Source organism: Lolium perenne, chromosome 3 (assembly GCF_019359855.2).
Source record: "Lolium perenne isolate Kyuss_39 chromosome 3, Kyuss_2.0, whole genome shotgun sequence".
Taxonomy (NCBI): Eukaryota; Viridiplantae; Streptophyta; class Magnoliopsida; order Poales; family Poaceae; genus Lolium; species Lolium perenne.
In genome coordinates this window covers 21,238,084-21,257,041 of record NC_067246.2, presented here as the reverse complement: position 1 = coordinate 21,257,041, position 18,958 = coordinate 21,238,084, and positions in this window count along the sequence as shown.

The following is an 18,958-nucleotide window of genomic DNA, read 5'->3' as shown; positions in this document are numbered from 1 at the left end:
GCGCGCTCGCGCCCAAGTTTCCCGCCAGACCGCCGGCTATAAAAGACGGCGGCGGTCTCACACAGACCGCATCACCGTTCTCTCCCTCCACCTTCTCCGGCGCCATGCCGCGCACCCTGCAGGCCACGTGGGCCAAGCTCTCCCTCGCCGCCCGGGCCAGGTTCCCGCGGACGGAGGAGGAGGAGCGCGCGGACTCGCGGTGGGTCGCCGACGACGAGGCGCTCCGCGTCGCGGCGGAGGCGGCGGCGGCGAAGGAAGGTGTTGTGGGTATACTTCATGGGTGTACCATCGACAGTGCCTAGATCCGGCAAGCCCGGGTGGCCCACAGACGGTGATGAGGCATGTGGCCCATCGGGCGGCCCGATTCTTTGTTGATCATGTAAGAAGAAGTCCAGCCCAGATCGGCGGGCCGGATCCGCACCGACCTAGGAGTGACCCGGATCCGGGGAGGCCCATGAGGAACCCGGATCCGATGCGACGTGTATGGAAGGCGGATCCGTGACGTGTACGGCAAGATATTGTACCGTAGCTAGGGCCTGCTCGTAATCCGGCTAGGACTCTCCATGTAAACCCTAGATCCGTGCGCCTTTATAAGCCGGATCCCGGGAGCACTAGAGGGACAACCACAACTCATTGTAACAACGCGAAAGCGCCCGGATAATTCCGGACAAGCGACGGTAGGCCCCGTCATCGTGCGGGCGTTCCGAAGGCTGGGTAACTCGCGTACCACCGTCCCGTGTGCACTCCGCCCTATGGCCCCTACTTCTTCTCCCCTCGTGAGGATCCCTCCTCCGAGGTACCGTCGATTAGGCAACGACGGTTGGCGCCCACCGTGGGGCCTGTGGCGTACGGAGGCCGGAACCGGGAGGGTTCCGCCATGGGAAGCTACGACGACACCATCGCTGTGGGGCGCGTCCTTTACGCCGGGAATCTGCCGATCGTCCCTCCGGATGAGTGCTGGATTCCGGCTAGGACAAACCCCGTCAAGCTCTCCATCGTACCAATTGGCGGCATACACATCTTCATCGGGGAAACCGTCGATTCCGACGGAAACCCACCGGTAAGTAACGCAGACGCGACCGCCGCAGAGCCGGACGCTGTCGCGAAGATCCGATACGAGATGCAGGAGCTTCCCAAGGAAGATTCCGCCTTGGATCTGGAAATTTCAAAGCCCACCCAATCCGCCCCTGAGCGAGAAACAAAGGTGGAAGACCAATGCGAGATCCGCCCGGGTCTCCCAGTGTTAGAAAAGCAGGTGCCACTTCGTACACTTCTTGGCCCATACCGCCGGAACCGCCTCAAGAAGTCGGAGCCGGTCCTGAGCAGAAGAGGCACCGGAGCACAACGCGGATCCGGATCGGGCTCACCTTGTCGGAGAAAGCGAAGCTCCGGTCGAAGAGTCGATCTTGGGCAATCTGAGCCCAATTTCCGGCGACACCCCGTCCACGGAATCCGATGACTTCGTTCGCAAGATAAGGGAGTACGGATACGGCGATCAGCCTGAAGTCGACTCCGCCCAGCCCAAGCGAGGTTCTCGCAACGATAGCGGCCTGGGACAAAGCGGATCCGGAGACCAAGTCAGCCAATCGACCCCCAACCATCCCATCAAGGATCTCCAATGTCTCGGGTGCGACCCCAAAGGGATTCTCCCTCGGAGGAAATCTTGTCGGCGAGAGGAGGTGGCCGCGCGAGCAGTTCTTAACACACCTATAACCCCGGCGACGCCGCGGATCCTGGAGGCCCTAGAGACCGCCGAGAAAGGAAATGCTGGCCACGGCCAAGAGGCTCGCCGATACCGAAGGCTGCGTTAAGGACGGGAAGGGCGGATCATGCGGCTCGGACGGAAAACTTCGAGAGACGGGACCGCGAGATCGCCGCCACACTCGAGCGGGTCAAGAGCATGAGGGCTGAGTGGGAGGTAAAGATGACCTATGCGCGAGGCGGAGGCCGATCGAATTGTTAGAGAAGCAATTCCGCCTCGCGAGGATACCCTTCAACACGCCCGCGAGATCACCGGCCAGGAAACTCCAAAGGACAACATGCGAAACGGCGGAATTCTTTGAAGAAGACGGACGAAGAAGTTGACATCAACTATCTCCGCACACTCGTCGCTTCGACGGTGCGGCGAGCAAGGCGAATACTTCGCGCGAGTTGGAATCCAATCCGGATAATCGTGTATCTACCGCGCAGAAGGACGATGAATCGCACACCGGATCGTCGGAGCGCGGAAGAAGGGCCGAGGAGCACCCAAATCCGATCCCTGTTCCGTCACGTACGCCTCCGTCGGATCCAAGGAAGGGAAAGGACGCGATGTACTCCGGAAGAGACAAATACCGCAACCCCTCGCCTCCACCCAACGGTTACCCGCGACCCCCTCGCCGCCGTAGTCCAGCCCGGAAACACCAGGCCCATGGGGCATGGTGCGCTTGTTATCCGCGACAACGTGCTGCCAAGAAACGAAACAGGAGCGCTCGCCGGAACCTCGCCGAATCGAACAATGTTCATGAACCCGAGCCCAGAGGAGTCGGAATGAAGACCGCGGTCCGAGCCTCGCCGGAACCGCGATCCGGAACCTCGTCGGAGCCGCGACCCGAGAACCTCGCAGAGCCGGGACCCGAGCCTCGTCGGAGCCGTGACCCGGAGCCTCGCCGGAACGACCGGGGCAGCGGCGCCAAGGCGAAGGCAGCCACAGAGCCGGAGTCGGCACCGGGGAAGGCCGAGGAGATTCGGATGGCGGAAGCAAGAAGTCGGACCGCCCACCTCGCAGGTCTCCTCCCCACCACCTAGCGGTGGAGGCGGAGGTGGAGGCGGAGGCAATGGCCGGAGATCTCGCTCTCGCACAAAGTCTCCTCGCCACGGCTCGCGCGACGCGCGGGACCGCCTTAACGAGTACGAGAACCGACTACATTGGCCCGAAGTGCTTTGGCGGGATGATTCGAGAGGAACCAAAGCCAAGGATGAACCTCAAGCTACCCGGAAATCAAGCACTATGATGGCACCGAAAGGCCGGATACCGGATCGAGGATTACTACAACGCCGTAACCTTCGCCGGAGGAACCCCTAACATCGCACCGCCGCATGCTCCAGCTTGTACCTTGTAGGTCCAGCCCGGATGCGCTCGGTGACCTCGAGAAGAACTCCATCTTTTCTTTGGTTCGACACGAAGAATGCTTTTGAGAAACACTTCAGGGGCACCTACAAGAGACCTGCCACAACAAGCGACCTACGGGCTTGCATCCGTAAGAAGGGCGAAACATCAAGGAATTTCCTTACCCGATGGTTGGCATGCGAGAAACGAGTGCGAGAACGTTGACAACCGCACGGCAATGCACGCCTTCATTGGGGGCTTGCGGCGAGGAGGATTGCCGCGACACAAGCTAACCTGCATGGTCAATGCAAATCAACCGACGTTGGATGACATGATCACCATCGCTAGCGATCACACCGCGCCGACGACGACGCAGCGGTGATCTCGCAGCCCACAAGAATCCCCCGCACCAACAAAAGAAGAACCGTGACAACGGCGGCAGCGCAGCCATAAGCGCAAGAACCACGATGACCGAGAAGAGTGGCGGATCCGAGATGGTCGCCATGGCGTTTCAACGCGGAGGTCCGGGGAGGCGGAAGAGGACGCGGACGCGGAGGCGGAGCCGGCAGGGTCGGCAGCATACCTCCGAGGTCACCGTGCCGGATCCCGCGCACCGCAAACCTATGAGGAGTACGAGAGACATGCCCTGCCTGGCCCATCTGGATCCGGTTACGTGAAAGTCCACTCATACCAACCGCAACCGCAAGTGGGTCAATGATCTAAAGAACGACCCGGAGGCCGGATACAAGCGCGCCGGAAGCACCGCCCTCGCGGAAAAGGTGGCAAGGGCAAGAACAAGGACAAGGAGGACGATAGTTCCGAGGCGATGGATGAGGATGATAACTCGCCGGATCCCAAGGCAGATCCGCAGAAAATCCAACCCATTCGACAAAAAGAGCGTGGGGGCTTACCACACTTTCCTCGGAACCCCAACGATGCGCGCCTCCAAGTCGGCTACCGGATCCCGAACGCCATAGTTCCGCTGTGCCGCGATACGTCGAGGTGGTCGGAAATCCCGTGCACATTTGATCGGAAGGATCATCCCGCAATTGTGCCGAAGGAATGCTACGCCTTGGTTGTAAGTCCCCGCATCGATGGGTATGACTTCTCCAAGTGCCTCATGGATGGTGGAGCTAGCACGAACATCATGTACCTGGAGACTCTAGAGCGGATGAACCTCACCAAGGAACAGCTCAAACACGGTACCACCGAGTTTCATGGCGTGGTTCCGGGTAAGAAGGCGAACTCCCTCGGCAGCATCACACTTCCCGTGGCTTTTGGCGATGTTCATAATTTCCGCGAAGAGAAGATCACGTTTGAAGTTGTGCCCTTCAAGAGCTCCTACCACGTCATCTTCGGCAGGCCCACCTACCACAAGTTCCACGCAAGAGCGTGCTACATCTACAACAAGCTCAAGATTAGGGTCCTAAAGGTATGATTACCGTATCCGGAGATTACAAAAAGGCGATGAGTGCGAGTTAGGCGAAGCCGCCTTCGCGAGAATCTGTGATATCCGGAGAAGAGCCGAAAGGCTACAGAGCCGCGGTGGATCCGGCGAGATGCGAGACCACCAAGAAGCAAATCTCCGAGCGAAAACCTCCTTCAAGCCCGCGATAGAAACCAAGAAGCATGACCTCATTCCGGGTGACTCTTCCAAGCGAGGTTTCGATCGGAGCCAACATGGACCCCAAATAGGAAAGCGCTCGTCGAGTTCCTCCGCGCTAACATGGATATCTTCGCATGGCAACCTTCGACATGTCCGGAGTACCTAGGGAACTCGCCGAGCACTACCTCAACATAAATCCGGGGCCAAACCGGTGAAGCAAGCTATGCGACGCTTTGGAGATAAGAAGCGCCGCGCCATAGGAATGGAACTAGCAAAGTTACTAGAAGCGAGGTTTTGTAATAGAAGTTATCCATACCGATTGGGTCGCGAATCCCGTCCTTGTACCCAAAAAGAACAACTGAAATACTAAGAATGTGCATCGATTACTCGCTTGAACAAACATTGCCCGAAGGATCCGTTCCCCTTGCCGCGCATTGACCAAGTCATTGATTCGACGGCGGGGCGGAACTTCGTGTTTTCTTGATGCATATTCCGGGTATCATCAGATCCGGATGAAGGAATCCGACCAAAAGGCGACTTCATTCATTACCCCCTTTGGTACTTACTGCTATGTTACTATGCCTTTTGGTTTGAAAAACGCAGTGCTACTTATCAACGTACGATGCGGCGGTGCACGAAGGACCAAATTGGCCGAACGTGCACGCTTACGTCGACGACATCGCGGTCATGACCCGGAAAGGATCCGACTTGATCGGCGATCTCACGAAACCTTCGACAACCTCCGCAGGTACAAGATGATGTTGAATCCGGCTGAAGTGCGTCTTTGGCGTGCCCAGGAAAACTCCTTGGCTTCATAGTCTCTCACGGAGGCATTGAGGTTAACCCGGAAAAGATCAAGGCAATCCCTGTGCATCAAAAGGCCAACTTGTCTCAAAGATGTGCAACGACTAATCGGTTGTGTTGCGGCAATCGCAGGTTTGTCGGCCGTCTTGGCGAGAAGGCACTACCTCGTACAAGCTTGAAGAAAAGCAGACAAATTTGTGCGGGACGACGCGGTGATGCACTCTCCGAGGGTTGAAGGAGATACTCACCTCCCCGCCTATCTTGGCAGCTCCGGTAGAGTCGAGCCAATGCTCCTTTATCCGCAGCTACCAACAAAGTCGTCGACCTCGTCATCGTGGTGGAGCGAAAGGAAGAAGGTCATGAATATGACGTCCGTAGACTCGTCTACTACATCGGCGAGGTGCGACGGAATCAAAACAGAGATATCCTCACTTTCGAAGCTAGCTTATGGCGTGTTCCTAGGCGGCGGAAGGCGAGGCATTATTTCCAAGAGCATCCGATGTGATCGTGAGCAAGGCTCCGCTGTCAACAATTCTCAACAACGCCGACGCAACAGACGTACGGCTAAATGGGGCATCGAATTATCCGCCTTCGACATCGCTTACAAGCCAAGGACTGCGGTAAAATCCCGAGGTTCGGCGGATTTCGTTGCGAGATTGGACGAAGCTCCGGATGCAAGTCCTGGAGCCGGAACCGAGACATGGGTCATGCACTTCGACGGATCCAAGCGGCACCAAGGCTCGGGAGCCGGAGTCACCCTGAAGTCCCCTACCGGAGAAGAAGCTGCAGTATGTTCTGCAGATCCACTTCGAAGCTACCAACAATATGGCGGAATATGAGGCTCTACTACACGGCTGCGCATCGCTAAGGAAATAGGGATCAAGCACATCATATCTTTGTGGAGATTCCGACCGTGGCACGGCAAGTAGCCGGAACCTGGAACGCCGAAATTCCGTCATGGCGGCCTACGGAGACGAAGTTGACGAGATCGCCAAGAGCTTCCTCGGATACGAAGTCAAGTACGTCGGGAGAGACGACAACACGGCGGCAGATATGCTATCCAAGCTCGGATCCGGCGAGAAGCCAATTCCGCTGGCATTTTCCTGGAGCATCTCCGGATACCCTCGATTAAGGGCGCTAACCGGAAAACCCGCAGGTGGCGGTGTCTCCGGCTAGGGAAGTGATGGCTATCATTCCGGCTTGGACCCGGCCTTTCCTGGACTACCTCATCGATCGAAGTTGCCGGAGGACGAGGTCCTCGCACGACGGATCGTCGACGAGCAAGAACCTACACAATAGTTGACGGACAGCTCTACAAACGAAGTGCGGCGGGGGTATTTCTTAAATGCGTCTCCAATCAAGATGGCATTGAAATCCTCGAGAGATCCACGCGAGGGACTGCGGGCATCACGCCGCTCCCGGATCACTCGTTGCAAAAGCTTTTCGGTTAGGTTTCTCTTGACTTCTGACTAAAGAAGACGCCGATAAAATAGTCAAGACCTGCCGAGGTTGCCGGTACGCTACTCAACCAAACGCTCCGGCCCAAGAGCTGAAGACCATACCTATCACCTGGCCATTTGCGGTGCAGGGGCTCGATATGGTTGGTAAGTTAAAAGATCATCTCCTGGCGGTTTTGAGTACCTCCTGGTCGCCGTTGACAAGTTCGGCAAATGGATCGAGGCTAAGCCGGTGAGAAAAGCCGACGGTGCTACGGCACTAAAATTCGTCTGCAGCCTCGTGATGAGATTCGGCATCCCACACAAGATAATCACGAGATAATGGCACAAACTTCGCTCAAGGAGAGTTAAGGGATTATTGTGACACAATGGGGATCCGACTGGACCTTGCATCTGTGGCTCATCCACAATCTAACGGTCGGGTTGAAAGGGCTAACGGTCTAATATTATCGGGAATTAAGCCGCGCCTCGAAGAACGGCTGCGACGAGCAGCCGGAGCTTGGGCCGACGAGTTGGAAGTCGTTTCGTGGAGTTTACGAACCACCCTAACAGATCAACAGGTTTACCCCTTTTTTCCTGGTATACGGATCCGAAGCCGTGCTTCCTCCGACATCATCCACGACTCACCGCGAGTTTCCGCCTACAATGAAGAAACAAATGACGAGGCCAGACAGCTATCTGTGGACCTGATCGAGGAAGCTCGGAACTTAGCGGAATCGAGATCCGCCATCTATCGACAAAAGCTCCGACGTTATCCACGATCGTCGAGTTCGGAAACGCTCCTTTATGGCAGGAGACCTGGTCCTCCGCCTTCGACAGTGAAAGACCATAAGCCGCAATCTCCATGGGAAGGACCCTTCGTCGTTAGCAAAGTGCTTCATAACGGGTCGTACTACCTTGTCGATTTCCGCGAGTTAAGGGATAGACACGCTAACTGGCACCGAAACGCAAGCGTGAGGATCCGGATGACATCTACGATGAAACAGATCGCCCTTGGAATATCGCACAGCTACGTCCTTTCTACACTTAGCATATATTTTCCGAGTTCTAAACTACGTAATAGTTATACATGATCAATGAAATAAAGCTTCTGGTTCACTCTTTTGAGTCTTTTACCTCCTTTACTTGTTCATTTTAGATCGTGTATGTTTTTTCCAACTAAAACCGCAGAGCTGGATTTTTTCCGCCTAGGCGTGTATGAAAGTTGTGATTTTCAAAATCGTCCTTTAGGACGTAAGCTTAAGTTTTCTGATAAAGTTGTTATCTCATTGCGAACTCGTGGATTCCTAGTAGCGATTTCCGGCACCTATGCACGGGGGCTTGTTTCCGCGGTTATGGACGGATCGCCATTGGGCTTAAATCGCCGGCGGCGCGTTTCGGCTAAGGTTTTCCGGCTCGTGGAAGGTCAAGCGAGCAAGCGGAAAATAACGAAGTCGACACTTGCTTTCCGACATAAAACGAAACATGCACACAATATTTAACGGATAGCGCAGGATAAGTTTTTCCGCCCCATGCATAATCGTTTCGTTCCTAGCTACTTAAGAATTTAAAGTCTTATTACAAACCCTCGTGGGCCAAAATGATGCATTGTTTTTCCCGCAGAATAAAGTTTTCACTCCTGTTCCTTGGCCGGAGAAGTCTTGCCCTCTGGATCCTGTTCCTTGGCACCTTCGGCCGGCTCTGGATCTTGTTCCTTGGCACCTTTGGCCGGAGAAGTCTTGCCCTCTGGATCCTGTTCCTTGGCACCTTCGGCCGGCTCTGGATCTTGTTCCTTGGCACCTTCGGCCGGAGAAGACACGTCTTCTTCACTTCCTTTTCCTCGAAGCGGCAGTGCTGGTCTTGGGTTCCTCTTGGGGAGCATCCTTGGAGCCGGTCCAGTAAACCGGGCTCCGGATTCCGCAGTCGCGCCTTGGCCTCGAGTTCCTTTTGAAGTTCCGCTTCCAAGGGCTCGTCACTGCGAGGACGACCTTGTCGTAGAATTCCTCGTGCCGGATCTGCGCGCGATACGGGTGTCGTAGCCACTCACCGCATCCAGCGACAAGCCGACATCCGCATCCGGGGAACGCCCGTGGTCACTTCATCAAGATCAAGACCCGGAGTGTGTGCCAGGCACATGGTCAAGGCCATTGCAGCTGCGCCGCAGGCCGAAGATGCTTGCAGATCTGTCACCAGCTCCGGCAACATCCATCTTGCCAATAAGCTTGCGCACGTCGCAAGTGCGGCTCCTCTTGATGTTCAAGTTATGGCATATTTTGCGGGAGGCGGAGATGAGATCCTTACGGTCATCACCCGCGAGTTGCGAGAAGATCGTCTCGTGGGAACAAATTCCGGCATTAGGGTACCCAAGCGGCTCTACATAAAAAGATAATCGGGATATAAGCACGCAATTTGAGCGCAAAGTAAAAAAAGAATCGGAGCAAATATCTTGACAAGGTTCCGATATCATACCCAAGATGTTTTCATTGAGCAAGTCCCGGTCTTTGCTCCGCTGTCTCCATAAATTTCCGGAGTCCGTTGAGCTCTTTTGTCGCCTCTGATGGTCTCGCTATCGCCTTTCTTTTTCAGCTCCATTCGCCCTTCTCCCCGATATGCTCGGAGTTTGTCTCCGCCACTGCTTCGGCCTGCTCCCTCTTAAGTTCCGCCTCCTTTAGCTTCGTCTCCAATTCTTGGTACGAGGAGCGCAGGTTCTCAAGTTCGATCGAAGCTGTTGCAAGGGAGGAGGATGCGCCTATAATAATATACGTTAACAAATTTGAAGTCGAAATTTGGTTAATAACGAAGAAGGCGGAAACCAACCTTGGGCGTCCGCCGATTGTTTAGCCATTCCGCATTCTCATCCTTCAAGGTCCGGATATTTTCCGCCCGACTCGTAGTAACGCGGCGCCGCAAGGCAATGTTCTTGTGCGGCTCGTAGTGCGGCGCCTTTGTTCTGTAAAATTTAAACAAAGTCAGAGTTAAAATTCCGCCTATCGCAATGGTTTCCTTTAAAGCATCATTGCCTAACTTTTCCGCCATAATGCTTGGGGCTACTTGGTCCATTCTAAAAAACTTTCCTAAGTAATCTCTTTCTAAGCATTTAAGCGCTAACTACTTTTGGAGTTTCCGCCTACATGCTTGGGGGCCTCTTGGGGAGTACCTTTTGCTTGCAGATAAGTTGATCGCGAAGCGGCCAATGTTTTTCTTGAAGTCCTGGATTTCCGATGTCCCGGAATCCGGCTTCCCCCGAGCGTTGTTCATCATGGCGTTGAGCAGGTCTTGTTCAAGCTCCCACTTCTCCGCCTCGATCGGCTTGTTAAAAAACTTGGTGGCATACGCCTTGGGGGTGGAAGTGGTGTCCGCCGGATCTCCGAAGTTCTTCGGAAAAACGACTATGTCGCCGGCGCCTTCTCCGGCCTTCTCGGAAGTGACTTCCGCATCTCCTTGGCCTTGTGTTTCCGCCTCTTCTTGGGCAGGGCCTTTGGCCTTGGGATCTTCTTCCTCCGCATGCCGCCGCTAACCGGAATTATTTCCGGTGGAGTGTTCGGCAGCGGGGGAGATGGGTCACCGAGGAGGCGATGGTTGAGGAGTTGGGTGGGAAGCGCCGGGTGGAATCGAGTAGAGGGACCAACAGTAGGAGATTTCTTCATGTACTTCGTGATGGGCTCTGGCTGGTGGTCCGCGTGGCGCGGTTTTCGGATTCCTGCAAACAAGTGAAAGGGTTTAGACAAGAAATAGTTTCGCTAAGTTGAAATCGCATCATGCTCGGAAACTTACGGGCGCCGGAATGATGGGGCGTGTGCCCGGCCGGCGTCGAGAGCATCCGTGAAGCGCGCTCGCTCCGCTTTCCTTGAGTCAAGCGGAGGTGGTTTCGTCGTCTTTGGCTTCTTGGCGGAGGCCTCGCCGCTAGCTCCGGCCCGAGCCGGAAGCCTTGGCGCGGGGACGCTTTGTAGGTCGAGGGCCGCCTTGCGGGTGCTTGGTCCTCTTCCTCCTCATCATCTTCCGAGCCTCCTCCGCGGTGTCGCTGGTGTCGGGGACGCGATTGTTGGTGCGGAAGTTGTCCTCCGCCTTTGTATTGAGGTGGAAGGAATTTGTACAAAAGTTAGAGTTAAACATCAAAAAACTTGTGAAGTTTGAAGTAGCGGAAAGAACAGAAGCTTACCGGAGGACACCGATCGTTCGTGTAGATATCCTTGAAAAGTTCCGGACCTCGTTGGCCCCTCGGAATCTTCACCGGCGTCTTGATCCTTCTCTTCGAGAGAATCGGTAGGAAGATCATGGCGGGTAACCCGGAGAAGATCGTACGCCCGGTATAAGCGCACATCGGCGCGCGTTGTAGCGAAGAGGTGGATTCTCCGGGAGAACCAGCTAAGCGTGAGTCGGGCTCCGGTCGATCCGTCGTGGACTAGCCGGGAGATTCTCCGCGCGGCTTTCTCCAAAGTTGGGGTCGGGCGAGTGGAGGCACGAAGCTCCGCCTTGCAAGTTCTTACGGAGGTTCGTTCACAAATTGGGGAGGCCTTCGTGGACACCGGAACGGAAGCATTCTTCTCGTAGAACCATCCGGCATTCCGATGCGGACGGACTCGTGTGAATCATGGGGAGGATACATGCGATTAGGGCGGAGCATGAACGTCATGCTTCCGCGATTCACCATTGCTTTGTCCTTAGTTTCTTTCTTCACTCGGAAAAAGAATTGCCACAACTTGACATCCGGCCGGATCCCAAGATGTCCTTCGCGAGAGTCACGAAGTTGGACAAGAGAAGGTATGAATTGGGGCAAATGTTGTGGGCTGGAGCCCGTAAGTGTTGAGGATGGAGAGAAAAATTCCGAACAAGGGAGTGAAAGTCCGCGTTCCACCCAAGCCTTGGTCATGACAACTTCTCCGGCTTCGGCTTGGGGGCGTCGGAGTCACGAACGAAACTCCGGTGTGTGGAGATCATTCCCTCGTTACGGGAGCTCTCTAAGCTCCACGTCGGTGGTTGCGCAAGGCCACCATTGACCTCGTTCTCCTTCACGGATCCGGGCCTTGGACGCCCTCTTGTTTTCCGCCTCCTGCACCTTTGCTGCCATCCGAGCTTGTCCCTCGAGTTCTTCTTGGAGCTCTTGGAGGGTAGGGATCCGGTTGGGAGCGGTCTTTGGAAGATGCGGAAAAAGGTTGAGCTAGTCGATGTCGGAAACATACGGTGGCGGGAATGATATAGGATCCGGCATATGGGTTCTATTTGGTTGGGATCCGGGCTACTCGAAGAGCTACCGGTGCAAAGTGACGATTCGAGTGGCATGCTTCCGCTGCACCCATACAAAGTGTCTGAGTACCGGATCACTAAGCCTATCTTCTACACTAGGTTGTCTTCTACAAGTCCGGCGTACTTACCGCTAATGGCGCGGTGGTGCGACGAAGCTCCGGCGGAAGATGAGGTCGCCGAACTTGAAGGAAATTGATCCGCGTGACCACAAATTGGCGGCGGAGCGAGTTTCCCGATCAAACGTGAGAATCTTGGTGCGAGGGGAGCCTCGGTTCGGCGGCGCGCGAAGTGCGCGGCGCGAAGCTCGCCGGAATCAAGATCTGGCGGGCGGCGCGGCGCGAGGAGGAAGACGATGTGGTGAGAGGGGGTGAAAGAATGAATTTTTACCGGGCCGCGGGGTATTTATAAGCCGCGCTCGGAGATTCGGGATCCGGATCCAACGGTGGAAACTGAACGGTCGCGCCGTTGGATGGATGACACGTGTTTAGGTCAAATGCGGTAAAACGACGTGGAGGTAACTTAACCATGCACTCCCGAAAATTCCGGCTGAAGATTTGCATCTGCGAAAATTTAGCGCGGGAAATGAGGAAGTTGTGCGCGGGAAATACGGAACTTCCGTTGTTAAGCATAACCTAAAGGTGAAGGATTTCGAAGCCGTTTGAGTCTTTTAAGACTCCGGGTAACTCTGTGAAGATAAGATTGGCTTTGATTCGAGCAGGGAGTAACCCGGAAATGTTCTTTGGAACGTCGATGGATGAAGTCCCGCGGGATGGGAGCATTTTCCGGCTATAAGTTGGAAAAGGAAGAAAATGCAAGGTTGGAGCTCTTCAAGTTTCTCCGCGTTACCAACGTTTGCCGGAGATCATGATGGACCCGACAAGGCGGAAATTGCAGGGAAACTCGGAGAACTCGGGGCTACTGTTGTGGGTATACTTCATGGGTGTACCATCGACGGTGCCTAGATCCGGCAAGCCCGGGTGGCCTGAGACGGTGATGAGGCATGTGGCCCATCGGGCGGCCAGTTCTTGTTGATCATGTAAGAAGAAGTCCAGCCCGGGATCGGCGGGCCGGATCCGCACCGACCTAGGAGTGACCCGGATCCAGGGAGGCCCATGAGGAACCCGGATCCAAAGACGACGTGTATGGAAGGCGGATCCGTGACGTGTACGGCAAGATATTGTACCGTAGCTAGGTCATGCAGAATCCGGCTAGGACTCTCCATGTAAACCCTAGATCCGTGCGCCTTTATAAGCCGGATCCCGGGAGCACTAGAGGGACAACCACAACTCATTGTAACAACGCGAAAGCGCCCAGATAATTCCAGACAAGCAGCAGTAGGCCCTGTCATCGTGCAGGTGTTCCGAAGCTGGGTAACTCGCGTACCACCGTCCCGTGTGCACTCCGCCCTATGGCCCCTACTTCTTCTCCCCCTCGTGAGGATCCCTCCTCCGAGGTACCGTCGATTAGGCAACGACAGAAGGCGATGCGGAGATGGTGGAGGCGGCCACGGACGGATGGCACGAGACCGCGGACGGCTGGTACGAGGCCGCGGAGGAGGGGGCGGCCGCCGCGGAGGAGTCCGTCGACGAGGAGGACCTCGCGCTGGCGAACATCAACGCCGCCATCGAGGAACGTCTCGCCGACCTCACGCGCGTGACGAAGGAGCACGAGGCCACCTGCCGGGCCGGGCCGATTAGGCGACCTCCTCGGGCAGAAGAACCAGCTGCTCGCTATGCGAGCAGCCCATCACCTCGTCCAGATGCCCTCGCCCGAGCGGCGCGCCGGGAGGCTGGCTGCGTCGGCGGAGCGCGGCCGGCAAGAGCGCATGCGCCGGCGCACAGGGAACCACGAAGCCCGGGCCGCCGGCCGCGTCCGCCTGGAGGCGCGCACCGCTGTGGAACGCGCGGCCCTGCAGGAGCTGGAGCTATGCGGGAAGCGGATGGTGCCGCAGCAGGAGGCGGAGCGCGAGCGCGCCCGAGGCGCGTGGACGGAAAGGAGGAGGATGAAAGCCTCCGCCGCCGCCGCAGGCACCGCACCACCCAGCTCGTGAGCTGGAGTGGAATCCTCACGCGTACAGGCCGCCCGCGTCGAGTGAGAAATCCACGGCCCCGACGGCGAGCCGGCGAGGAGCCGCCGGCGAGGCCGCCGGCCCCGTACGTAGTAGGATAGAAGTAGTAGTTAAAAAAAATGTAATAGGTTCTTCTAAATGAAAACAAATGTTTATGTCTATGACACGCGGGCCAGGGGCGGACAAGGGGCGGACGCGAGCGACCAGCCTTCCACGGCCACGCAAACCCGGCCCAGATTTGGGCCGGATTTGCGTCGTTCCGGACGCTGCGGCCATCCGCTTTTGCGGTGCGTCCCCGCGCTGGGCCGCGTTTTTGTCCGGCTCGACCCATCCGGACGCGCGGGCGCGGGATGGGTCGGCCGGTTGGAGATGCCCTTATACACTGGAAATACATTGTGCACACATATAGCGTGCAGAGATACTCTTCAGCCTATTTCACATTCTCCCTGGAGTAAACAATAGAAAACCGCCACTTCCGAGGCTGAATCACAATTCTTTGGAACACTAGCATCTGTTCAATGCAGGGGCTTGACATTTCATCAGCTAGCCTAAGGCCTATGTCAGTCGCCACATTCTCAGATACAATCAGGTAACGTAAACACAAGCGAGATAACATCCGACTGGTGAGATTATTACGTATCCTTGGAATTTAGCTACCGAATCAAGCAGGCATCGCACGAACAAACGGTCGAACGAAGGTGGAACTGGATAATAATAATAGTTGGGCGGATCAGGTGAGAACGTCGGAATTGAACACATCTCGAACAAAGGAGCGGACATCACATAGACTGAACTGAAGAGTAGTACCTGCGACGACGCAGCGCGAGAAGGAAGAAGCAGCCGAGCCCCCACCCAGCCTGCGCACTCACGGAGCAGAGTGAAACCCAACGGCGATCTGGTGTGTGGCGGCGAATCGACCCTGCTGCCACTGCCACGGGACACCGCACGCCATGGCGAAGCAGCGGCTTCGCCTAAGACCGGAGCCTGAGCGGCGGCGGAGAAAGTGCGGCGAGCGGTGGCCGGTGAGAGCAGCGAGGGGCTCCGAGACGAGAGTGAGAATGCCACAGCGGCCTTCTGGGCATCATTACTGGAAACTGGGCTTTCAGTCCACAATTGTGGCCGGCCCCAGAATCCCAGATCATGTTTTTGTAAGTCACTGACACTGTCTAATCCAATATACAAGACCCAATGATTGTATAAAGCTAGTATTTCTTTTGGAACCCTAAAAAAAAGCTATTTCTTTGGAACCTCTCTGCAAACCACATAAGAACATCCAGGCTATGATTTACAAGATCTAGCTAGTCCATATATCAAGTCATTTACCGCGAAAAAAGAATCAAGTCCTTGATTGCAGCAAATAATTAAGGACATTGATGTATGTATAATATTGCTCCAATCAAACTATGCAATTGTTGTGTAAAGTAAAATCAGTGATGGAGGATTCAACATTTCGAGTAAATTATCATTGATTAAAATTCAACTTTATCTGAATCAATTCCCGACATGGCTTCATACATACCGTAGCGATAACATATGAACACGTGTCTCTAGGTTATTTGGTAAGATCTTGGCTACTTTAGTAGCAATCGACCTGTCAAAATTTCATTTGGTGCTGCCGAATTGCTTGTAAAACTTTTTTTTTCGCGAAAACGCAAAAGATTTGCGTTTCGATGCATTGATAGAAAAGAAGGTTAAGTATGTACATGCCCCCCCCCCCCCCCCCCCGTGGAGGGGCCAACACCCCGCACTACAACTCGACCCAAGAAAGAGACCCTATTCTAGGGGAGTAGAAGGCGAACACCCCGGGCTCCCGCGTCCGCCCATTGCCGCGCCTCAGTCCTGATGTCGTCGAATAAGGAGGGCACCGAGGGCTGTGCGTTGTCGAAGATCACAGCGTTCCGATGCTTCCAAATCCACCACGCCGTGAGCATGATGATTGACGAGGTACCTTTGCGCAGCTGGCGAGGGGTAGTACGCACTGCCAGCGACCACCACTCCACGAAGTCGCCCTCCGAAGGAGGTCCCGAGGTGGATCGAATCCACGAGAGGACCTCGAACCAGATCGTCCTGGAGAATGAGCACCCTGTGAGGAGGTGCGTCATGGTCTCCTCAGCCTGATCGCAGAGTGGGCATCTAGACGCATGCGGGAGGCCCCGCCGCGCCAGCCTCTCACCCGTCCAGCACCTGTCCAGGCAGGCCAGCCAAATGAAGAACTTCACTCTCGGAGGCGCCCAGGACTTCCAGTTTAGCTCCCAAGATGCTGAGACGACCGCTCCCTGGAAGAGGGCCTCATAGCAGGAGTGGGAGGTATACTGGTCATCCATCGTCCATCGCCAGGTCATCCTGTCTTGCCCCACCGAAAGCTGGAACCCTCGTAGCCTGGCCCATAGCTGCACGTACTGCCACATCGCGAGGGCGCTTGGTGCTCCTGCTATGTCTGGGATCCAAGCGCGATCGAGCAGCGCTTGGCGTACCGTACGCACCTTCCTGCGTCGCTTAGATACCAGCGCGTACACCTCCGGCGACATCTCCTTGATGGATCTGCCGTCCACCCATCGGTCCTCCCAGAAGAGGGCGGACTCCCCATTGCCCACCACCATCGAGGTGGATGCTGCAAAGATGTCTAGCTCCGCCTTCGAGAACTGCATGTCCAACCCGCGCCACGGTCTCAGAGGGTCTGTGCGCATTCTCCACAGCCAGCGCACCCTGAGGCTGGTGGCCAACCGTGCAAGGTCTGGGATCCCAAGCCCGCCTAGGGTAATCGGTCTGCACACCCTAGCCCAGTTCACGTGGCAGTTGCCACCACTGGCCTCAGCCCTACCCAGCCAAAGGAAGCCTCGCAGGATCTTGTTGACCTGCTTGAGCGTCTTTTTGTTTAGGCCCAACACTATCAGCTGGTGTAGCGGGATAGCTGCGAGCACCGAGCGTATCAGCGCCAAGCGTCCAGCACGCGGCATCATCGATGCACGCCATGTTGGCAACTTGTCAGCTAGTCTCTCCACAAGGGGATCAAAAGCCACCGCCGTCAGCCGCCTAGTAGACAAGGGGATGCCAAGATACTTCACCGGAAATGGCGCTAGCTGACACTCCATGAGTTCCGCAGCGCCAACAGCCTCCTCGTCAGTGCAGGCAATGGGGGATACCGAGCACTTAGCGAAGTTGGTGCGTAGGCCAGAGGCCTCTCCGAAGAGCTCTAGGATACCCCGGACTGCGTGCAACTCAACCTCATCCGGGTGACAGAAGATCACCACATCATCCGCATAAAGGGACACGGATGTCGCAAGCTCCCGCCGCGCTAGCCGTCGCAGAATCCCCAACTCAGAGGCCTTGTATAACACCTTGTTGAGCGAGTTCATCACCAGCACAAACAGCGATGGCGACAGGGGATCACCCTGTCTCAATCCCCGCCGATGCCAGATCGGGGGGCCTGGCTCGCCATTGAGCAACACCCGGGTACTGGCCGTGGCCAGCAGCAAGGAGACAAGCTCCCGGAATCTCGGCCCAAACCCAACCTTCTGGATAACCTCTAAGAGGAAACCCCAGGACACTGAGTCGAAGGCACGCGCGATATCCAGCTTGAGCATCACCCTCGGCTCCTTTTCCCTGTGCAGGAATTTGGCAGTCTGCTGAACCAACATGAAGTTTTCATGGATGCACCGTTTGCGGATGAAGGCGCATTGGTTGCGATCCACCAGCGATTCCATCCGGGGAGCCAGCCTAGTGGCCAGGATTTTTGCCACCAGCTTGGCAAAGATGTGGATCAAACTGATCGGTCTGTAGTCAGTTAGCCCTGCAGCATCTGGGCGCTTGGGCAGCAGGACTATCAAGGCTTGGTTGAGGCCTTGAAACCCGCGCCCACACATCGTGTAAAGTTTGTCGAAGGCCGCCATAAAGTCACCCTTGACCACACCCCAACACCTTTGCAAGAACTCAGCCGTGAACCCATCAGGCCCGGGGCTTTGCCCAGAGGCGGATGTCGATGACATCCCGGACCTCGTCCTCGGTGAATGCCGCCTCCAGGTCGGAGAGATCCTCTGTGGCCGTGTCTAGGAAGTCTAGGTCCAGCGAGTGTGTCCGCCCCACCTCGGTGCCAAGAAGGCCCTCGAAGTGTGCAAAGGTAGCTCCAGCCATGGCCGCATGGTCCGAGGTAACCGCGCCATTCACCCGTAAGTTGTGTATCACGTTCTTCTGGCGCCTATAGGACGCATGCTGGTGGAAGAAGGCTGTGTTGGCGTCCCCCTCCCGAAGCCAAGCAATCTTTGCCCGTTGGCGGGCCATCGTCCTCTCCAGAGAAGCCAGCCCTAGGTAGGCTTGCTTAAGGTGCGCCCGGAGTCGACGCTCATCAGGGGATAGCTGTCGGGATTCCATGGCGATGTCCAGCCTCAGCACTACCTCCCGCCCTATCATGAGCTGCAGCTTCACGCATCCAACTTTCTTATCGCTCCAGCTCATGAGTCTGCGTGTCGTTAGTTTCAGCTTAGCGGCGAGCCTCCTGAAGGGTCGGTGTCCCCCTGGACCACTTCCCGAGCGCTACGAACCACCTCGCTGAACCCATCAACACTAGTGGAGAAGAGGCCTTTGGTCCCAAGCAAATGTCCCACTGCTGAACCAAACCGGGTCCAATGTCCCCATTGGACCCGGTTCGTTTCTGCCCAGGACGACCCCACCCGCTGGCGCCTGTCCTATAGCAGCCTTTGGACCCGGTTTGTCAT